The sequence below is a fragment of the Protopterus annectens genome, chromosome 7.part0 (assembly GCF_019279795.1).
Source record: "Protopterus annectens isolate FY-2018-M chromosome 7.part0, PAN1.0, whole genome shotgun sequence".
NCBI classification, from domain to species: Eukaryota; Metazoa; Chordata; order Ceratodontiformes; family Protopteridae; genus Protopterus; species Protopterus annectens.
In genome coordinates, this window is record NC_056739.1 from 614,381,997 (window position 1) to 614,403,754 (window position 21,758).

The following is a 21,758-nucleotide window of genomic DNA, read 5'->3' on the forward strand; positions in this document are numbered from 1 at the left end:
GACATAAACAACCAGAATTCTAATATGACTATGGCAGAAGCCCTTGAAATTGAACCTAATCAAGTGAGACGAAGTGAACGTCTCCGTTCGAACAACAGAGACAGTAACTATAACCAAGGGGGGAGGAACGCTTCTAACAACAACAATGGGTATGAAAAAACTGTAATTTTTTCCAAAGCAATATCATCTGGGGCTATTCCGAAAAAATTCAACAACCGTTTTCAAAAAAACCAACAACGGAGGAACAACAAACGAAAGAGGTAGTACCATCGTCACAACAACAAGTTGTTGTTTTAAATAACAAAGCGGGTGATTTCCACGTTTACAACTATTCATCTATAGAAATTGACCCAGCCTTGGTTGAACTTCTAGCCAAAGGAAATACATTTGTACCTAGTCATAGACTTGACCTAGTTCAAACAATAAAGGATGTTAAACTTTTTGTGAGGAAACTTAACTTGCAGATTTTGCTTAGAAATTCTGAACATGTTGACAACACCTTTCATGTTTCAAGCATATACAACCCTCCACTTCATCCATTATTGCATATTTTTGAAAACATCATTGAATTAGACTTGAGATATTTTTATCAATTTAACAAGTCATTTAAAAACAAGGGTTGTATAGTTAACATCACACAGGACGAGAATTTAGCTTTGAACTTGTTTAGATCTTTACAAGTTAGGTGCATTAAATCAGACAAAGGTGGTGGTATAGCTGTGTTTGACACTAGCGATTATGTAGCCAGAGTTCATAAGCTTCTTGAGTGTGAAGCATATGACATAGCCTCAGTCAACGAAGTCAATATTGCATACCAACGTATTAAGGGTTACATAAATGACTTATTCATAGAGGCAATTATTGACATGAATTTACATAATTACATGACTACCTTATGGTCACGTATTCCAACCTTATTTGCAGTGCCAAAAATCCATAAGAACTTAACAAACCCACCTTTTAGACCATTAATTGATGGATGTGGGTCGATTACTTATCCCTGCGCTAAGGTTGTAGACAGTATTTTGAAAAAATACTTGGCTAGTGAAACCCAAGTCTATAGAGACTCCTGGTCATTTCTTCATAACATCAATGAGTTAGACTTTGACGTACATAACAACTTTTTAACTATTGATGTGAAAGAGTTATACACATTAATCCCCCATCTGGAAGGTTTAGAATGGGTGAGCCTATTTTTACATGACAAAAAAGCCAACAACCAAGAGATTCACTTAGTGGAAATACTACTGGACATTATTTTAACCAATAACTATTTTACTTTTCAGAACATGTATTATTTACAAAAACAGGGGGTTGCCATGGGTTCCCCCTGTGGTGCTAGTTTCACCAACACTGTGATGGCGTACTGGGAGAAGCACCATGTTTTTAACAACACTACTCACATGTCTAGGATTACATTCTACACTCGATTCCTAGACGATATTTTTATTTTATTTAAAGGTGACTCAGATCAAGCTAACGTCTTACTTGACTATTTGAACAGTTCCACTAGATTTCTCAAATTCACCTTTAACTTCCAGACTGAATCTATAGACTACCTTGATATTTGTTTAACCAAAGATGTTATTAACAGTAAATACATTTCAAAAATACATAGAAAGGACACATATTGTAATTCATTTTTACATTACACAAGTTCACATCCTCAAGTACAAAAAAGGTCGATTGTCAAAGGCCAACTAATTAGAGCAGCTAGGATGGTGTCCAACAACCACGATTTTTTAAATGAATGTGACTTACTAGCAGGAATGTTTAAACAAAGGGGTTACCCCAAAGTACTAGTAGAAACACTAACACATGAAGTGCACCAGGAAAGACTCATGGGCATTATCAAACCTATTTTACACAAACATGAAAGTTCCGCCCCCTGTGAAATCAATATGAACAGCTTCATTAGTGGCACATCCCACTTAGATGAAACTTCTAATTTACCTCCAAGTAATAACTTTGAATGTAGTTTTATAACTCAATTTAGTCTTGACTCCACTTTAGTTAGAACTATATTACATAAGAACTGGGGACTTTTCAGTCTAGATAGGACATTAAAAAAAAATTTTCGAAGAGCCTCCAAAAATAGTCTTCAGGAAAGGTAGAAATTTAAAAACAATATTGGAATCTACGAGTGACCGAAGACCATTTAATCTTGTAGGTATGACTACTTGCGGTACTTGTAGCATGTGTAAACATGTTTCGATAGGTAGGGCAGTCAGTATTAATAAAGTAAAATATCACTTGAAAAACACCTTTAATTGTAATGCAAAAATGATAGTTTACGTCGCTCTGTGTTCCATGTGTAATGTTTTTTACATTGGAAAGACAGAGCGAAAATTTAAAGAGTGTGTATATGAACATACATACGCTATCAGTACGGGTAAAAGTGAGAACGCTCTGGCTAGACACCTTTTGAAATATCCAGGACACAAATTTATGTTTACAGCAATAGATTTTATTCAACCTAACATCAGACGAGGTCCTTATAGTCTATTACTGGACAACAGAGAGTTATCATGGCAGATCAGAACGAACGCCTTTGTACCACCTGGTCTAAATGACCATTGCAATATAACATGCTTGTTAAAATTAAAAAGTTTAGACCGAAGATAAATAAATACAACAACATACTTTTATGTTATTTGACACAGAAGTTAGGTGTATTAACTTAGATTAACGAAGGAGTGTTTTGCAACACCTCAATAGTACTAGGTGTATGGATATATACATACATATGTTTAATATATTTTAAAATTTTTAAAAAAACTTTTGTTTTTGTTTTGATTTTAACTTTAGTTGTTAAACACTCTTTGCATAGTCTTGTATTTAGTTTTTAACTTGTGATTCAACCATATAAACTATACCAGGTTTAAATGTATCAAAGTGTACCTTTGTAACAAACCAATGTTACCGGCTCGACATAGTCATATGACCGGTTTTTACTATTTAAAGAGTGTTTTGAGTTTGTGTATTGTCTGAGGAAGTTGCTTTATGAAAGCAACGAAAAGCATTTTACTTAATTAAAAAAGTACTTGCTTCATTTAATTAACTAGTACTACGTTTTGTTTTGTATCGACTTTGGTTTTGTGTAGTTCTTGAAAGCCGGTCGTATTTCTTTGGTTACTTGTTTGGACTTCAGTTTGTTTTATAATTGTGTCCTTTTATTATTGATGCTGCAGATGTCTATGATGGTAAACCAGAAGTGTCTAGTAACTGATTTTTTTACCAGATTGGGATCCAAGCGAATATGTCCAAAGAGAAACATTGTAGACAATGAAATATTGAAATGGTGTTAAGATTTAAACTTGGACTTTAAAGTGGATTTTTTCTAGTGCATCTGATATCTGTAACTGATTTTTGTTAGGAAGTAAAGCAAAAGAAGACCAGTTTGCACAGCATTCCAAAGCAGATGACTGCATCAATACAGGTACATTGGAAATGATATATTTCGAATTGCTGCATTGCTGCAAAAGTGAATGGGGAAACAGTGGAACATAATGCAGAAGGATTGTGTCATAATGCAGCATGATGGCTGTTGAAGGGATAGTAAAAGGAGTAACAGAGTAGTATGCCTTCATGAGAAGTGATGGGGCATGAAATAGGGATTATAAGCTCTGTGGAGGTGGGGCTGTAAAACTGGGAATGTGAAGGGAATGAAGTATTCACACCTTCCGTTCAGTGGTAATCAGACTGTGCTTAGGAAGCAAACATGGATCAGCAGGATTGAGACAAAAAAAATCACTAAATTATATATACATTTTTATTCTTTAAAGAAAATGCTAGTAGCTGGTAGCTATGGTGATCCGTTATCCAAGCATCTCAACAAAAAACACTGTGAACAGGAATGCAGGCACTGGCAGAAGCCACAGCAGTAAAACTAAAAGGGAAAGGGATAATCAGTCAAAGATGGCAGAGAAACAGGAAACTGGAAACATGTCTGACGGGTGAGAACAGTACCTTCATGAGGACAAAATGTCAGTATCCAAATTTAAAGCAGTACTGCACAAATAAACAGAGGAAGGACAGCACTGAGAAGGCACCAGAGAATAGCAAACCAACATGAAAAAGAAAAAACAGAAAGCAAGATGGGCAGACGGAATACAAATTAACACAGAGTTCAAAAGATGCAGAAATATAGAAGGCAGTAGCTCAGACAACCTCTGCATTCAATAAGTTGCACAAGTTAAAACATTGGAATCTAATAAATATGTTCAGACTGACAGGCTAGAATAATACAACAGGTCCACATTTGTAATATTTGGCTTCCAGTCTCCCTCAAGTTAATAACTTGCTGAGGGACAGTTCAACAGGACTGCTAGCAAACTCCTTGCTTTGACAAGATTACATAATGAGGACACTGGCAGTGTCTCTCTGAAGGTAATAACTTGCTGAAGGTTATGTAATCAAGCATGTCCTAGAATGATGCAAGACCTTCATTCAAAACAAACTACAGTTGTCTTGGTTTTTCTAATATAGCCTAGGATGCATAAAACGAGAAAAGCAAAATAATAGTGTTTGCAGTAATCTAAATAATTTATAATAAGGAAGATACTTTTCTTTGGTATAAAAAGGCAAAGACAAAACTGTAAAATGGAATTATTGTTCATTCTTAGAATTCTGCCCTATGTCTTCTCAGAATCTGAGTCTGCTAAAGTAAGGGTTGTATGATATGGTATCCATGTTCAGGATGGAAGTAATTAAATCCATCTGTTCTTCCTGTGACAGTCAACTAAAAAATGTCTCATTAAGGAAAGGTCAGTTTTAACTTGAGCAGAGTTACCAGGATTCAATGATGTCCCCAAGAATGATTTTGCAAGGTCAAAAGATTTACCAACCTTTCTCCATTTCCAATATGCTATACAATTATGCTTTTCTAGTAGAAAATAGTTCTAAATTAGGCTGCAAAAAATGTTTCTGTTAACCAATGAAGAGTCTAGAACAGCAAAAGTGGGTAATGGAAAATTATGAAAAAGTGACTTCAAACAGGCAAATTTTCTAAATATTCACTATTTAATTAAACTGATATTTCTTGAACAGTAAAAACATTTTCAGAATATAAGAAAAAAATCTGTTAACCTATTAATTTAAGGCATTGTTATAGTCTGCATTGCTTTTTGGTTTCTGTGCCAAGCCTTGGTGCTTTCCCTCCCAGTCACTGTTTTGCTTTTAGGCTTGGGGGCTTTTGAGCTGTTTGCCCCTACTGTATAGCTGGCCCTAGAAGCTCCTTCCCATCTTATCCCCTCTACTCATCCTACTGGTTATTTACAAGAGAAAATCTGGGAAGGACGTCTCTTAGACTGTTAGCGTACTTTGAAATTGCCTTGTAGTATGTGTGTTCATCATTATTGGCTTGTCTGCCTTTGAATTGCCCTGCAATTACTTGTAGTTAGTTGGTAGGCTTGTTTCTGGTACCTCTCACTTGCAGCTAAATAAAGTGTTTTTTTTTTTACATTAAAAAGACTGGGACTGCAATTCTAGTGTGAGTAGTAGAAAGGTAGCCTGGGGAATCGCACAAGGGAAACTAAAGTGACAATTACTTGTAGCTAGTTAGTACCTTTTGGCCTTTGGCCAACCAAAGTGTGTTTTTACATTAACAAGACTGGGACTGCTATTCTAGTGACACTAGTAAAGTAGCTTGGTTAGTCCGAGTTGGGAAACACCCAGGGAGGCTTAATGTGAGATTGTTTCATCAGCCAGAGAGCTTTTTAGGAATTTATTTACATGTTAGTCTGCACCTGAGGGATACTTTTGCTCTGCTTTTACATTAAGACTTTCCAGAATCATCCATCTTGTGGCTGAAGGTCCTTGCCTGGTCACTTTGAGTTGGGAGGTACTCCAGGGAACCTAAAGTGCAGCCATTTATTGGCCATAGGGCACAGCTGTCAGCTTTCAGCTTTTTCTGTCTGCTATACATTAGGCATGTTTTCGTAGAGCAGTTCCCCACTCAGTGGTGATTCTCAGTACCCTATATAGTAGCAAACCTATAAAGCTACTGCTTAGGACTTTAACCTGTAACAAAGAAAGGCTTTGCATGGAGCTAAGTTTAGGTCAACTAGATAGGGTCATACAGCACCAAGATCACAGTGCTATCTAACGTCTAGCCTTTACCCTATACACCACTCAGGTGAGCCCTGTAAAACCAAGACCTTAAACCATAATAGCCGAACCCTAATACAGGTCCAGACAACATCAGTTTGCAATTTCTTAATGTCTTTGTGGTCAGCTTGGTAGATATGAATTTCCTGAGACAATGTAGTAATTGTCTCATGTACTAAGACAACCTTTTTAATTCTTAAAGAAACTAACACAGTATGTGAGAGATGTACATGCATAACTTCCCTGTAGGCAAACATCTTGCTTAGCAACTAGGTTGCCAAAACACATGCACACATACTACATCCTTCACACATACCACTCACCAGACCTTCTTACGCTGAGGCACCTTAAAGGAAACCTCTCCAAACCTCAAAGACCTTTTAAGCCATCAAACTGCAACACCTACCCTCAACAATCACTAAAACACACAACAAAAGCAACACTTAATACTGCACATAAACATACAAAAAATTATCAACCAAGAACAGAGCCCATTAGACAAACAAACACTTTACCTAGCACTACTGTCCCCTTACAGCCTTTATTAGCCAATGTCAGAATGACACAACTACCAACATAGTGAAAAAAAACTGAAAGCAGCCTTAAGGGGTTACTGCTTAATGCTAGTAGCCTAGACAAAAAACTACACAGCCACAAGCTCTCCTCACTCTGCAGAATGTAGACATTTGTGCTGTTACTGAGACTTGGTTGAAAGCCACAGAAAGTACTCTGGCAGTGGAAGGCTACAGTACCTTCCACATATTTAGACCAACAGCAGCACAGACTGGGGTTAAAGGTAGAGGTCTGTCAATCCCCAAACCCCAAGAACAGAGTTATCTATGCAGAATTACTTACAGAAAGCCCAGACATAACACCAAAAACAAACCACACTGATGTAATCCTTACCTTAACAGGTTATATAACAACAAAAAAAGTAATGCCAAAATCAGAAAGATCAACTGTCATACAGACAGGAGTTTTCTGATTCAAATATATAAGAGACTAAGAAGTCTAATAAAGTGCATCAAGGCCAATTACAAGGTCAGGGTTGCCTCCCTTGCTAGGGACAATCACGAGGCCTTCTTCAGCTATGTCATGAATTTTAAAGATAATACTTGATAGTATGCAAAACTGGTGGTAAATTATACAAACCTCACTGACCAAAGTCACACAACAAATCTACTGGCTGATATTTTGACCTCTAACCACCACCCCCCACTACCCTTCTGAAATCCCTTCTAGCATATCCCCTCAACTATAAGGAGGGAAGAGGTCCTGCAGGTGCTCACTAAGGCTGCAAACAATGCTTCAATGGGCCCTGGCAATATCAGTTGTTGCCTCCCAGATAGCCTAAAACATGCCTAGCAGGACCACTTGAAGCATTCTTCAACTAGAACTTCAAAACAGGTTACTTGTCAGGTGAAGGGAGGGATGCAATGGTCATTCCTCTTCATAAGGGTGGACTATCAACTGACCCCAGGAACTCCAGACCCAACAATCTGACAAGTCTACTATGCAAAGCCATGGAAAGAATTATTATGGAAATGATAAACAAGGGCATTGGCAACCTACATACACTGGACCCATCCCAGTTTGGCTTTGTTAAGGGAAGATCTTGCCTGTTCAAACTGGTATACTTCTATGAGTGGGTCACCATGGCTATGAATGAGAGAAAAATGGTGCACACCACCTACCTTGACTTGGCCAAGGTGTTTGATACAATACCCCACTCAGGTATTGTTGACAAGCTCTCAGAACTAAGCTTAAAACCTGTATAACTCAGTGGATTGTCTGTTGGGTCACAGATAGGACCCAAGATGTCAGGATTGGTGAGACCACCTCCACCAAGAGACTGATCACCAGCAGAGTACCCCAGGAATCTGTCTTGGGTCCCCTTTTATTTAACATCTACTTCTTGGAAGTTGAGGCTAATGTCAAAGGTCTCTGGCTCACCAAGTTCACATCTGACTGTAAATTGGGAGCTATCATAGATGCCCCTATGACACCAACATTCTACAAGAGGGTCTAACACAAACAAATGACTGGTGCAAAAGCCATGGATTTAAACTCAGTACAAAGAAATGCATTATAGTGCCCTTTGGGAATGCATCCACCCAAGCTAATTACTTCATTGATAAAACACTCCTAAGAGTTGACGTGATAATTAGGGATCTGGAACATATGTAGACAGTAATTCAGTGTTTGACCAACATGTAGCAAAGATAGTAAGAAAAATCATTCTATGTCATCCAACTCATAAGCAAGGGTATGGCATCCAGGTCCAAGGAAGTAACAGTACCAGTCTACTCAGCCCTTATCAGACTCTCAATTTAGTACAATGCCCCCTTTGGCGTGTACATAGCCAGGCACTTGCAACATTTGGAATGCCCTCCAAGTTTCCTCACCAGAAGAATCCATGGTAAGAATGCCTTGTCCTACACAAATCATCTTAAGGTCCTACCTCTGTACTCACTGTCCTACAGGTTACTGAGGGGAGATCTATGCCTAGCATGTAAGGCATCCTCAGATGCAGCACTGATGAATCTCTTGCATATTCACAAAATAAACACCAGAAATACTAGATTCAAGGACCTAAACTTTGTCTGCAACATAAATAGGACATACTGGAGGGACAGATACATGTTACCTACATGAAGCAAAATTAATCCCTTACCATGTTCAAAAGAAACCTTGGTAATTGGATGGGAAATCACAAATTCAACCATCCCCCTCAGTTTGGCCCCCGTGTCTCTGATGGATAAAAGTTGACAGTAAGTAAATGAATCCCCAAATAACACCACCCTCCCCCACACACATACACACACATACACATAACTCTTAGCTACTTCCTTACTAACATACCTCTTGATATACGTATTCAGTTGCCTGGTCAGGCTAGTAAAGATCTTGGTGCTTGTTAGCATAGTATGAACACATGAATCAAAAAGCACTAAGAGGAGAGTCAGTCCTAAGACAAGTCAATTGAAGGTACATATCACTTGCATATCCCTGGACATAAAATAAGTGATTCTAAAAATAGATAGAATTAAAACTTTCATTTCAAGAAAAGAGGAAAGAAAAAAAAAGCTTAAAACATAAATATTTATATGCAATGCCCTGTCTATTTGATTATAAAACTGCAATCAAGTATATATATATATATATATATATATATATATATATATATATATATATATATATATTTATTTGTATTTATTTATTGCATTTCATTACCAGGAAAGTCCACTGGGCCTGACAAACCCATTTTCAGTGGAGGCCTGAGGAGAAAAGCTCCACAGTTATATATACAGAAAATTTTGAAACAGTACAGTAAAATTATTTTTGGAGAAAAGCTCTACAGTTGTCTGAACAGTCAAAAATTTTAAAGACAATACAGTAATCATATGTAATCAACATTATAAATGATACAGGGAATAACAGACATTTTGGGATATGGCAACTATTTATTTTTATACAATGAAGTGAGAGTAAGAGATCTCCAGAGGTGACAGGCAGAGAGAAAGGCTGACAATCTAAAATAGTGATAGTTAGGATAGAGAGAGGAGAGCTAGGGAGAGAAGAAGAAGTGTATGGCAAGTGGTATAGGAGGAAGAAGAGATAATAAGTTGGGAGGGTCAGGTTTTATGGTTATTGGTATGCAACAGGAACAAATCCATTGTGTGGTGAGATGAGATTTAAATGATTTTTTAAAGGTAACGGGATTAGTGATTGCTCTAAGTCCAGGGGGAAGATTGTTCCATAGTTTGGAGACAGAAAAGGAGTATAACATATGGCCAGTGGAAAGCTTAGGTTTATCAACATTTAGTAGTAGTTTATTTTCAGATCTAAGTTGCCGGTTTGGGTGGTAGATGGTCAGTATACTAGTGAGGGATGGACAGGCATCAGGGAAATAAATAAGTTTGTGGGCGATGGTATGTTGTAGATATGCTAGATGGTGGGGGAGTTCAAGCCAGTTGAGTTCTTGCAGTGTAGTACAATGATGGGTGGAGAATTTAGTATTAGTGGCAAATTTGGCAATTTCATTGTAGCATGAATTTAGTTTGTTTTTAGAGTGGATTGTATGTTTGTAAGGATGGGTGCGCTATATAGGAGGACTGGAAGCAAGTATGCTGAGGCGAGAGCTTGTTTTGCCAGAGGACTAAGATAGTGGTTGTGTCTAGAAAGGGATCCTAGTTTCTGATGTTTTTTTTTTATGTTATTATGGATATGAAGGTCAAAGGTTAGGTTGTTGTCACTGGTGACACCAAGTAGCTTAGTGTTGGGGACGACGTCTATGATCATTTTGTTTTGGGACTGAACAGTGACTTCTGATTTATTTATTGGGAAGTTTTTGCTTGGAGTAAAGATAAGGAGTTTTGTTTTGTTGGGGGTTAGGGCTAGATGGTTCTGGGACATCCATGATTCAGTGGAGGAAAAAGCTTCTTGGGTAAGCTGTTGTAGTAGGGAGGAAGATTTGGAGGAGCAGATGATAGTGAAGTCATCCGCATATTGTATTAGAGTAGAGTTTGAAAGACTAGTATGGTAGTCATTGATAAATATACTGAAGAGGAGGGGTCCTAATATGGAACCTTGGGGTACACCTGCTTTGGTATTTATGAACGGGGAGAAGCAGTGTTGCCAGATGGTAGACTGTTGCTTGTTGGTAAGATAGTCAGAGAACCACTGGGGAGTAGAGGGAGATAGGCTAAGGTTGGATAGTTTAAATAGTAGGAGGGGGTGTGAGACTGTATCAAATGCTTTTGAGAGATCGAGAAAGAGTGCAGATACTATGGATCCAGAGTCATGGGCTCTGCTAACAATGTCTAGGAATGAGATAAGGGCGGTGTTGGTACTATGTCCTGGTCTAAAGCCATGCTGGGTGGGGGTGAGCAATTGTTGTGTGATTAGGTGATTGAGTAGCTGGGTTTGGATGCATTTTTCAAGTATTTTTGAAATGGGGGAGAGTATGGCAATGGGTCTGAAATTAGAAATGTCAGAGTTGTTGCCACCTTTATGAAGTGGAAGAACATATGCTTTTTTCCAGATATCAGGTATGCATGATTCTTGGATAGATCTATTGATGAGGATGCCGATGGGATATGCTATTGAAGAGGCTGATTGTTGTAAGAATTCAGCAGATAGGTTATCAGGGGCAATAGTGCATGGTTTTAGTTTGAGAAGGAGTTTTTTTATGGTTGAGGTGGGTATAGGAGAGAGAGAAAAAGTAGGAATAGAAGTGGAAGGCGGATGAGATACATTGCTGTTTGGTGGATTGGTGTCAATGGGAGGGAAGGTGGTAGTACGTTTATTGATGGATTCTATGAAGTATGAGTTAAACAGTGAGGCTAGCTTGGAGGGTGATTTGTCAGGGTTTGGGGATGGATTATGGTGTGTCCCAGGGTGTAGAAGGGCATTGACTGCTCCCCAAAATTTTTTGGGGTTATGGTAGTGTTGATTTTGGATTCTTTGGAAATAATCTTTTTTATTTTTAGTAACTAATCATTTGGCTTGATTGCAAAGTTGTTTGTATAGAGTCAGGCTGGAATCTGTTTTGTTTTTTTGCCAGGATTTTCAGGCTTTGTCTCTAGAGGCCATGATTTGTTTTGTGGTCAAGGTAAGCTAATTAGCAGGATTAGCTTTTACTCTTTTTTTGTCTTTGGGGTGCTAGAGTATTAAGGATCCTGAGAAATGTGGAGTTAAAGGACTCTACTGCTTCATTTAGGGGAGAGATTTTAAGGGATTCCAGTTTATTTTGTGCAATACCTCAATGAGAGCTGTGGGGGAGAAATTGGATACATCTCTGGTATACTTGTATTGATGTAAATTTGGTATATTGGTGGACTTGCGTACCATAAACGCTGGTGAGTGGTCACTGATACTATCTGGGAGCATACCTGAGGTGGAGATATTTCTAGGGTCTGATACCATGATCTAATCTAGAATTGTACCTTTGCTATTTTGTTTGTTTGGTCTTGTGATATCTGAGATTAGTTGAGTGTAGGTATGAAGGTTTAAGCCTAAGGATGGTTTGTTGTTGGAGATATATAACCAGTTAATATTGACATCACCTAGGATGATTGTTTCATTTTCTATGTTGTTGGCAGTCCAGGCAAGGATGTCTTCTAAAAGTGGAATGTTATTGCCTGGCAAGATATATATAACTATGATACATAGGTTCTTTTGATTGTTTAGTTTTAGGAAGGAAATGAGTAATTCTGCATTGGAGAAGGTGGGAGAAGTCTTAGAGTAGGGAATCACTGTGAAGGTGTTTGGATATAGTAGGGCTATGCCCCCTCCTTTCTTGCGTAGCCTGTCTGTTCTTAGACAGGAGTAGTTTGGGGGTAGAAATTCTGTGTCTTTTATATATGGTTTTAGCCAGGTTTCAGAGATGTCTGTAAAGTCAGGTTTGTATTGGCTTAGCCATCCATGTAGTTGGGGTATTTTATTTCTTATACTTTGGATGTTAATGTTAGTGAAGTAGAGGGACTTTTTGTCATTTAGGGTATGTTGAGAAGTGGGAGAAGGGCTGGGATTAGGGTGTATATCACCACTTAGAAGTAGAATGGGAAGGGGGATGTAGGATTTTGGATGAGAAAAATGTTGTTGGTTTTTGGATTGATACTAAATAGGGCTAGGTATAGTATTATGTGTGGAAAGGATTATTAATTTAGACTGTAGGATTGGATTGTTGGTGTACAGACTGGACCAGACTGCTGAGTAGCTTCGGAGGAAGCTAAAGTGAGGGGTTGTTGAAGACGATGGTGTGTGAGATATAAGAGCTTGGTGAGGAGGGGAGAGGTGAAGAAGTAAAGAGAGATAAGATGTAAATATAATGAGAGCCAGTTTGTGCATGAAGGACATATTGAGAGTAGTAGGTTAAATTCAGGAGAGAATCTTATATAAGGGTAGTAAAATTATTATGTAGGTGAGATAGATGTGGAAGGTATAAGAGGTGTAAGTGTAGAAGTATAGGTGTAATACCAGGCTAAGGTAGGAGGGTGGAGATATGGTATAGGGGGTGGAGATGTATCTAAAGTGTAAGGTGAAAGAAAGGGGATGGGCTAGGAAGAGATTTGGTGTGTGGATGTCTGTTGCTAGGGGGTGTAGTTCAATTGAGTGTGGGGGAGGAGTCTGGATAACTATAAAGGTCATTGATGTGGAGGTGGGTGGGAATGGGGGTAGGGTAGAGGAGCATAGAGAGCCCGAGCATAGTGAGGGCGAATGGAGCGGGGCAACCCCAGCCAAGAGGTGAGTCTGCTAGAAACAATCAGGAACTTTATCAAAAAATGTCATCCTTGTAAGCTAAGATTAGGTTGCAGGAGAAAGGGAGAATTTGGGAAATGTAGTTAATTACAGGGGCAGTAAAATTCCTTTTAGATTGAAAGTATTTCTTAGTTCTAATAACTTACCTTATCTCTTCAAAATCAGGTTTTTTATTTTTTATTTGTTATTTATTTTACTTCTTTTAAATTAGTTTGGTTATTTGTATTTAATTGGGAAGTAAGAGCACTCTCTAGTTTAAGCAGGCCTAAATCCCACTTGCTATAACAGGAGTATATATATATCTATATCTATATATATATATATATATATCTATATATATATATATATATATATATATATATATATATATATATATATATATATCTATGGGATCGATACAGATCCCCGAATGGCAACATCACCAAAACAGATTTGTCCGGGCATACTTGCTCGAAAGTGCTTTTCACCGAAGAAGCACTTTCACGTAAGTATGCCTGTTGCGGAGGTCATACTACTGTATGGATAAGGGAAAGTTCCCTTTTCCCCACTGTAGTGCGACCTCGGAGTGAGAATATTAAAGTAGGGGGGTGTGAGTGGCATAGCCCCCCACATGGGGGGGGGGTGCAGAGGGGCTTGCCTCCCTGCAAAAATGTAAATTTAATTTTTTTTTAACACACTTTAACGAAAGTGCTTTTTCGGTGAAAGCACTTTTATTACAGTGTGTTCACTGATTGTGGATTCGGACTATTGAACTTTTGTTCAATAGTCCTAGATCCATATATATATATATATATATATATATATATATATATATATATATATATATATATATGTCCTCATATCTATTAGGAAACAGTACACTATTGTAAGATATTACAATGAACTGGTGACAAACTCAGTTATAGAATTCATGAACACCTTTATCCATTAACAGGTAAAATTCATTTTTTTTTTTAAAAACTGTGCCAGATTTCTGGCTACATACTTCCAGATTATGTTTATCTATAGGCGATAATGTAGCATAAAAGAAAAGCTCCTGGCACCCAAAAAGTGGAGATTCAGATGATATCTAGGACATTATCAGCTGTGTAGTTTTATTTTATTTATTTATTTTTTGTGCGATACCAAGCACGGGGCTTAGGAGCATAGGAGTTTGCTGTGAATTGCTGAGGAATAACAGTCAGCTTTAACTTTTGCTATTTTAATTGCATTTTTGCTATATTGTTGGAGATTGGTAATAGATCAAGATGTTCATGAATTTTGTAAGAAAGTGAACAAAATGTAATAAACCAAGAAGTTAACCAAATTAATTTATATTTACACTATGTGCCTGCTAAAAATTCATTTGTTGAGTACCTATCTGCCTGATGGCAATTGACTTAAAGAATCTAAGCAAGTACAGATTCCATTCTTGCACAACTACTTAAAGACTAAGACTGTGACAGTCCCTTTCATATTAAGCAGAAACACTATGACAGTTTGCTGCATATTCAAGTACTTGACTTGAAAACTCTATAAATTTAACAAGTAACGTAAATTTTTTCAATGCCCACAAGGAACATATAGAATAACAGATGTGTTGTACCTATAAGAAGCATTTCCAAAACATGAACGTGCAGTATAAATAGCAGGCATGTGCTATTGTCAATGCCATTTTGTGAGTACAGCCAGAGTGTGAATATCTATACATGAGACAACTATGTTGTATATATGTTTGTGCTTGTATATGCAGTAATAAAGCTGCTTGAACAAAACCCACAATGTTTGTCTACTTTATCCTGACTAGACAAGTGACATGGTGTCATAATTGGAATTCCAGAGACTGCTTTTCAGAGCCACGAGGTGCAGAGTTAGCAGTGAAGGTGAACTCTCCACAAAGGACTACTACAGACCCTGGGAGCTATCGCCCCCATTAGCCTGACAAGTCTGATATGTAAAATTATGGAACACATCATCATGGACCTAATAAACAAGGATATAGGGAATCTCCAAACTCTGGATCCCACATAATTTGGTTTTGTGAAGGGTATATCATGCCTGCTCAACTTGGTCGACCTCTTTGAGTCAGTCACCAAAGCTGTGGATGAAGGCAAGGAGGTTCATACAGCCTACATTGATCTGGTCAAGGCCTTTGATACCATTCCCCAGTCAGGAATCATAGAAAAACTCACTAAGCTAGGCATCAACCCCTATATCACTAGGTGGGTTGAAAACTGGCTCACAGATAGAACCCACAGTGTGAAAGTAGCTGACTCCAAGTCAGACTGCTGACTAGTCACAAGTGGAGTCCCACAGGGTTCAGTCCTGGGACCTCTCCTGTTTGGTATCTACTTCTCAAACATCCAGACCAACACAAAGGGACTCTGGCTGACAAAGTTTGCAGATGATTGCAAGTTGGGAGCCATTATTATCTCCTCAAGTGATGTTGACATCTTGCAGAAAGGCCTTACTGAGACCAACGACTGGTGTCAGAACCATGGCCTTAAGATCAATGCCAAATCTGTGTCATCATCCCCTTTGGGAAAAAACCCAGTTCCCATGAATTACCACACTGGTGGTAGTCCACTGAACACAGAAGGCATTATAAGAGATCTGGGAACACAGGTTGATAGTAACCTCTGTTTTGACCACTACATTGCCACTGTGGTCAGAAAGTCCTTCTATGTGGCACATCTCATTACTAAGGGTTTTGCATCCAGGAAGAAAGAGATCATTGCCTCTTTCTACTCTTCCCTCATTAGGCCAGTCATCGAGTACAATGCCCCATTTAGCATGTACCTCACTAGACACCAGCAGCAACTGGAGAGGCTGCAAAAGTACCTCACAAAGAGGATCCTAGGCCTTAAACACTTGTCCTATATGGACAGACTGAAAAAACTCAAACTATTCTCTGTCTCTTATCGCCTACTTAGAGACAATCTCTGCTTGACTTACAAAGCCATGTCTGACCTAGCTCTGGTAGAAATGCTACATCTAAAGAAATCCCAATCCCTCCACACCACATGCTCCAGAGACCTCAACCTCATTACCACAATCAGAACATGCTGGAGGGACAGGTTCATAACCCAGAGACTGCCCATGCTATGGAGTAGACTTCCCATATGTGTCAAACAGAGCCCTCTTCAAGAGAAATCTTAATGAGTGGATGGGAAATAGAAAATTCACCCCGGGGATCACTTCAGTGGCTCTACTCGACAGAGGCACTGGGAACAAATGTCGGATGGCACGAAGACAGGTTAATCCTATGGGCTAGGCTTGTAAAGGCTTCAGGGTCATTAGCCTAATACACACCTCTGAATCTATGGACCTATGAACTAAGTGAACTGAATGCAAAAAAGTGCCAGAAATAAACTAAAGGTAATGAAAACTTGCACAAACAATTCATTTTATAAAAAAGATATAATGGAGCATTACAAGGGTACAAAATGCATTACAAAGCAAACGAATAGTACAAAAACATTTATTAAGCAAACAAAAAGCATGAAAAGGTTTATTAATTAAGTAAAATCTTTGAAATTAAGAGATTTGATAAAACAAGCAACAGAACACACATAAAGGGTTTAGAATTACCTCAGAATTGCAAAACAAGCATGTTTAGAGTTAAAATGAGCACAAGAAAATATAATGGGCATGAAAAGAGATTAAATAAGCAAAACAAATGTAACAAAGGGCAAAATGGGCACATTAAGTATAAATAATGCAAGGCGACTGCATGTTTTTTTGCAAATTACTTTACTTTGGCATAAACTTCTACTTTGCATTGACTGGAACTCTGGATAGTGTAATTAGAGTTATTTGAAGTATCTCAAAGTATGTAAAAGTGCTTACAGTGTGTGTTTAGTACTGTGTATTTTTTCTGAAGAGTTTGTTGCATGCAAAGTGCCACTGTTTCGTAAAGTGCAGTCAAATGCAGCCATTTTGAAAGGTTTCTTGTGCTGGGTGTGTCTATTCACAGACTGTCGCCATTACAGAGTGTTTCTTGCACTATACAGAGTTGTTTAGCAAAGTGCAGCCATTTTCTGGAAATTTCTGTGTGCTGTGTACTGTTTATTCGCAAAGTGCAATTACTTTGAAATGTTTCTTACTCTGAGCTTCTTCTATCCAGTTTATTCACACAGTGCACTTATTTAAAATGTTTCTTAAAATGATGATAAGTGACTTTAACAGTACAGTGATTTCAAGAGTATTACAGTGGCCAGGAAATGTATTTCACAAAGTTCAGTTATACAGAGACTTGTGCTATTGGGTGTAGTTACAAGTAGGTTTGCCAGATTTCTTTGTGGCTAAAACCGGACTAAGGTCACGCCCCTCACATCACCCATAACTCCACCCATTACCACCCACTCTCCCATCAATGCCACGCCCGTTTTGTGATACCACTGTGACATCAGCTGATGGGGACGCCCTCTTTTTCTGTTCTGGATGCCTGCTTTCAGCCGATTTACTATGCTTTTCTGTAAAAAAGCATTGTAAATCAGCCAATTGTAATAACCACTGATAGTCTGTTTCTTTTTGTGAAACAGAAAAATGGAGTTTGTACAGTGTTTTCCCAATTTCCTGACTACCAGTCCAGAGCAGAGAATTGATTTGATTTGTGTGGATAGTCCAGAAAAAAACAGATAAGTGGCATTGCGCATTGGCAATGGCAACAGAGTGATTTCCAATTTCCCACCTATTGTTCAAAGACTCAACGTTATGCTTAAATAGGGCTAGCCTAGAGATGGACTCTGCTTCACATGGATGGGAAGCTTGTTCCAGTGCATGGGGACCCTCTGAGACACATTTGTGTCTCATCAACATCACATGGCCTATTTATGTCACAAGCAAAATTTATTATCCACAACTGAAGTGCAAACATTTCAAAGTATATGCACGTTATAAATGCAAATCCATGCCTACAGCAATGAAGATAAATATTTATTCTGTAATGCCTTCCATAACTCTGTCTTCCATTCCAAAACCATTTTCTGGGAAGTTGCTCAGCACCCTCTTATCAAGATAAATTTCAGCTTATCTTTTGTAATTTGTTTAGAAACAAATGCTGTCATTAAACAAGTTAAGGCATTGAAATTCTAACCACTGTACAAATAAATTGATACTGCCATGCTTCAATTATATTTTGCATTCTAGGCAAATAATACATACTGAGATAGGCATAAATATAAAAGAATGGCAGGCATAGACAATCTTTAATTGAAAACCTCAAGTGGCTTCCACAGCAAATAATGGTCATCATAAAATTTTAGGAAAAGAACTTCAGATCCAGGGGAAGATTGCATTTAGGTCATTATATGCTATTCTAACCTTATCAGTCTCAAGAACAGACAGTGTAATCACCTATTTCATTTCTAATTTAAAGCATAAAGATGCACATATAGTGGTGCCAGCCCATAACTGTGAAATGAATGTGACAACCTTTCAATTGGCTCACATTAGGACTCATACCACATGTAGCAACAGTCTCAAAATCAGACGGAATGAATGTTGGGAAATGGAGTTAGTTGTATTGATTCAAACAATTTATATAACTGACACCAAAATATATAGTAGTCACACATGATTTAAAGGTCATACACAGAAACACAAATGGAACACTTAGACCCACAGAAATATTGAAAATTAAGAAATAAATTAACATATTTGCACATTTTCCCCGGCCCTTATGAAAAAGGTGCTATCATCTGTTCAAAATAAATTCCCACATAACTCCCAGAGATTCCAAATGACAGCAATGACTTAGTGGAAAGGCACAAAGATTAATTCACTACTTTTCTCCATAAAAATTCCCCTACCTTAAGAATCACTCCTATTCATCCAAATGTTTAAGTGCTATCCTGAGAACAGAGGAACCCTTGACTGCTTTCCTTCTTGTTTGGTACACTTTCTGAAGCCAGGTCTGCTAGAAGGAAATCCAGTAGCAGACACATATGGTGCACTGGCCATAGCATGTACAGCAATAGTGCAAGGAAGATAACTACTCCGCAGACCATGAGCTATTGTATCAATTTCCGCTCGATTATTCCGTTCCACACTGGTGAGTGGTGGAATAAGCACGCACGCATGGCATGATGAGCAGCTGATTGATGATGACTAATAAGCCGTACTTAAAGGAAAAGGGGAGAGAACACGGGCGGCGATAATTGCACTGTGCATTATAAGAGTATGTTTTCAGTTTTCACTTTTCAGTCCTCGTCATAAGTAAGTACCATGTATGTAGAAAGAGAAGACAGTTCAGCTTAAATTTAGTCTGTAAAAGTGGAATTAACATGAAAAAATAAGACTGAATGTTTTAAGCAGTAAAATCTATCTAGCGTAACAACAAAACAAGTTGTTTTGTTAACGCTAAATAGATTTTACTACTAAAACATTCAGTCTTATTTTTCCGTTGACCTAATGATAAAGCTTTTTCATTGCTTGAGAATTCTTCTGTGTTTTGAATCTGATTGCACAAAAAAAAAAAAAAAAAAAAAAAAAAAAAAAAACGGACAGTCCGGTCAAAAACTGGACAGCTGGCAACCCTAGTTACAAGTAGTGACATAAATTTCAGGCATATGTACATGTGTCTGTTCATGCATACTGACAAAAGTCTTCACTGAGATGTAATAATACAGCAGATAGCTTTTGCAAACTGCTACCACTTGTTTTTGATCAGAATATTTTTTGCAAGCGTTAAATATATTCATACAAGCAGCTTATTCTGATAAAGACGCATGCACCAAGACATTCATTTTGCTAAATATAGCAGGGTCATAGACCATAGAAAGAGAGTGTTCATTTGTATATGCACCAGCAGTATATGAAGGTGAAGGGGATAATTGTCATATTGTTGTGCAGGCTGAATCAAGTGAAGACCCCTAGTGTTTGAAGTGCAAATTTAGAGAAATGTGCAACCCCCAGACCAATGTTACATTAGAGGGGCATTTGTTTTACATGAGAGATCAAAAGCAAGGTGAAACTTTTGCAGCTTATATTACTGACCTGAGAAATAAACCTAAAATGTGTAAGTTTGGTGACTTAAAACATGAGTTAATAAAGGGCAGGCTTGTACATGGTATTAATAATGCTGCTGTGAGAAAGATTTTGCTTCATGACAGTGATATGACACTGAGGAAAGCTACTGTTTGTTTGTTTGTCTTTTCGGCTTTTCCCGGTTAGGGGTCACCACAGCGGAACTCCGGTCCGCTAATGATTGGCAGTAGATTTTTATGGTGCCAAGTTGCCAGCCCGATGCCCAACCTTCAGCGAAGGCACGCATATTCACACATGTCTTTCGGAAGCCACTCGACCGCAGCTGCAAGGAGGACATGCAGACTCCACACAGAAGGTACTCTAGCCGAGAATCGAACAGGAGAATCTCTTGCAGTGAGGCAACAAGGCTACCGCTGTCATGAAGTTACTGAAAGGCACACAAATATGCTTGTAAGTGATAACAGCATGGTTTCAGCAGGGTCCAAACCAAATGTAGACAGTATGCAACATATGGCAAGCAGAAACAGGCCTAAGCATGTGGCAGCTGCTGCCCCTGTGAGTTTTTCTAGAAGGTCCCGCAACCTTCCAGAAAGTTCGAAGACTAGCATGTTCAGTGCTGTAAAAGGGTGAATCAGCAAAACCCAAATCAAGCTTTATTGTTAACTGTCATAATTGTGGTGTCAACCATGAGTGTAAAAGAGACAAGTGCTTAGCATTTGGTCAGCAATGACATAAATGTAAGAAATGGAACCATTTTTTAAAATTTTGCAAATCAAGTAAGCCTCACACTGTTATGAAGAAAGGTCATTTGGAAAAGCAAATTGATCAAGTTGAATTGCAACAGACTGCTTTCTATGTAGATGGTGTATCAGTAATTGGTGAAAAGATTGATGCAGTAGATTTATTGGCAAAGAATGAAGTATTTTGTACTGTACAGATAAATAGTAAACCCAGTGACCTCAAAGTAGACACTGGTTCAAAGTATAATGTTATGTCTGCAGATACTTTTGCTAAGGTGAGAGCTCGCGAACCACTAAATGTGACTAGTTGTGCAAAACTTTTTGCTTATGGAGGTGAAGAAATTCAAACCAAAGGCTCAGTAGTGCTTTCATGTTATGTGGCCAAGAACTGTTACAGCTTGTTATTCTATGTAGTTTGAAGACCTATGCAGTCATAATTGGGTCTCAGAGACAGTATGAGAATGAATCTGCTTTCTTTTACCAAAGAAGTTCATCACGTAAGTACGTCCCAGTTTCAGCTTCACTAACACTATTTTTTCAGAGTATGCTGATGTTTTCGATGACAGGTTGGGCAAACTTCCAGTTGTGTATTCTATGAAGTTAGACCCAGAGATCAGTCCAGTAGTCAGACCAGCAAGAAAAGTTTCAATAGCTATGCAGCATAAAGTCAAAGCTCAG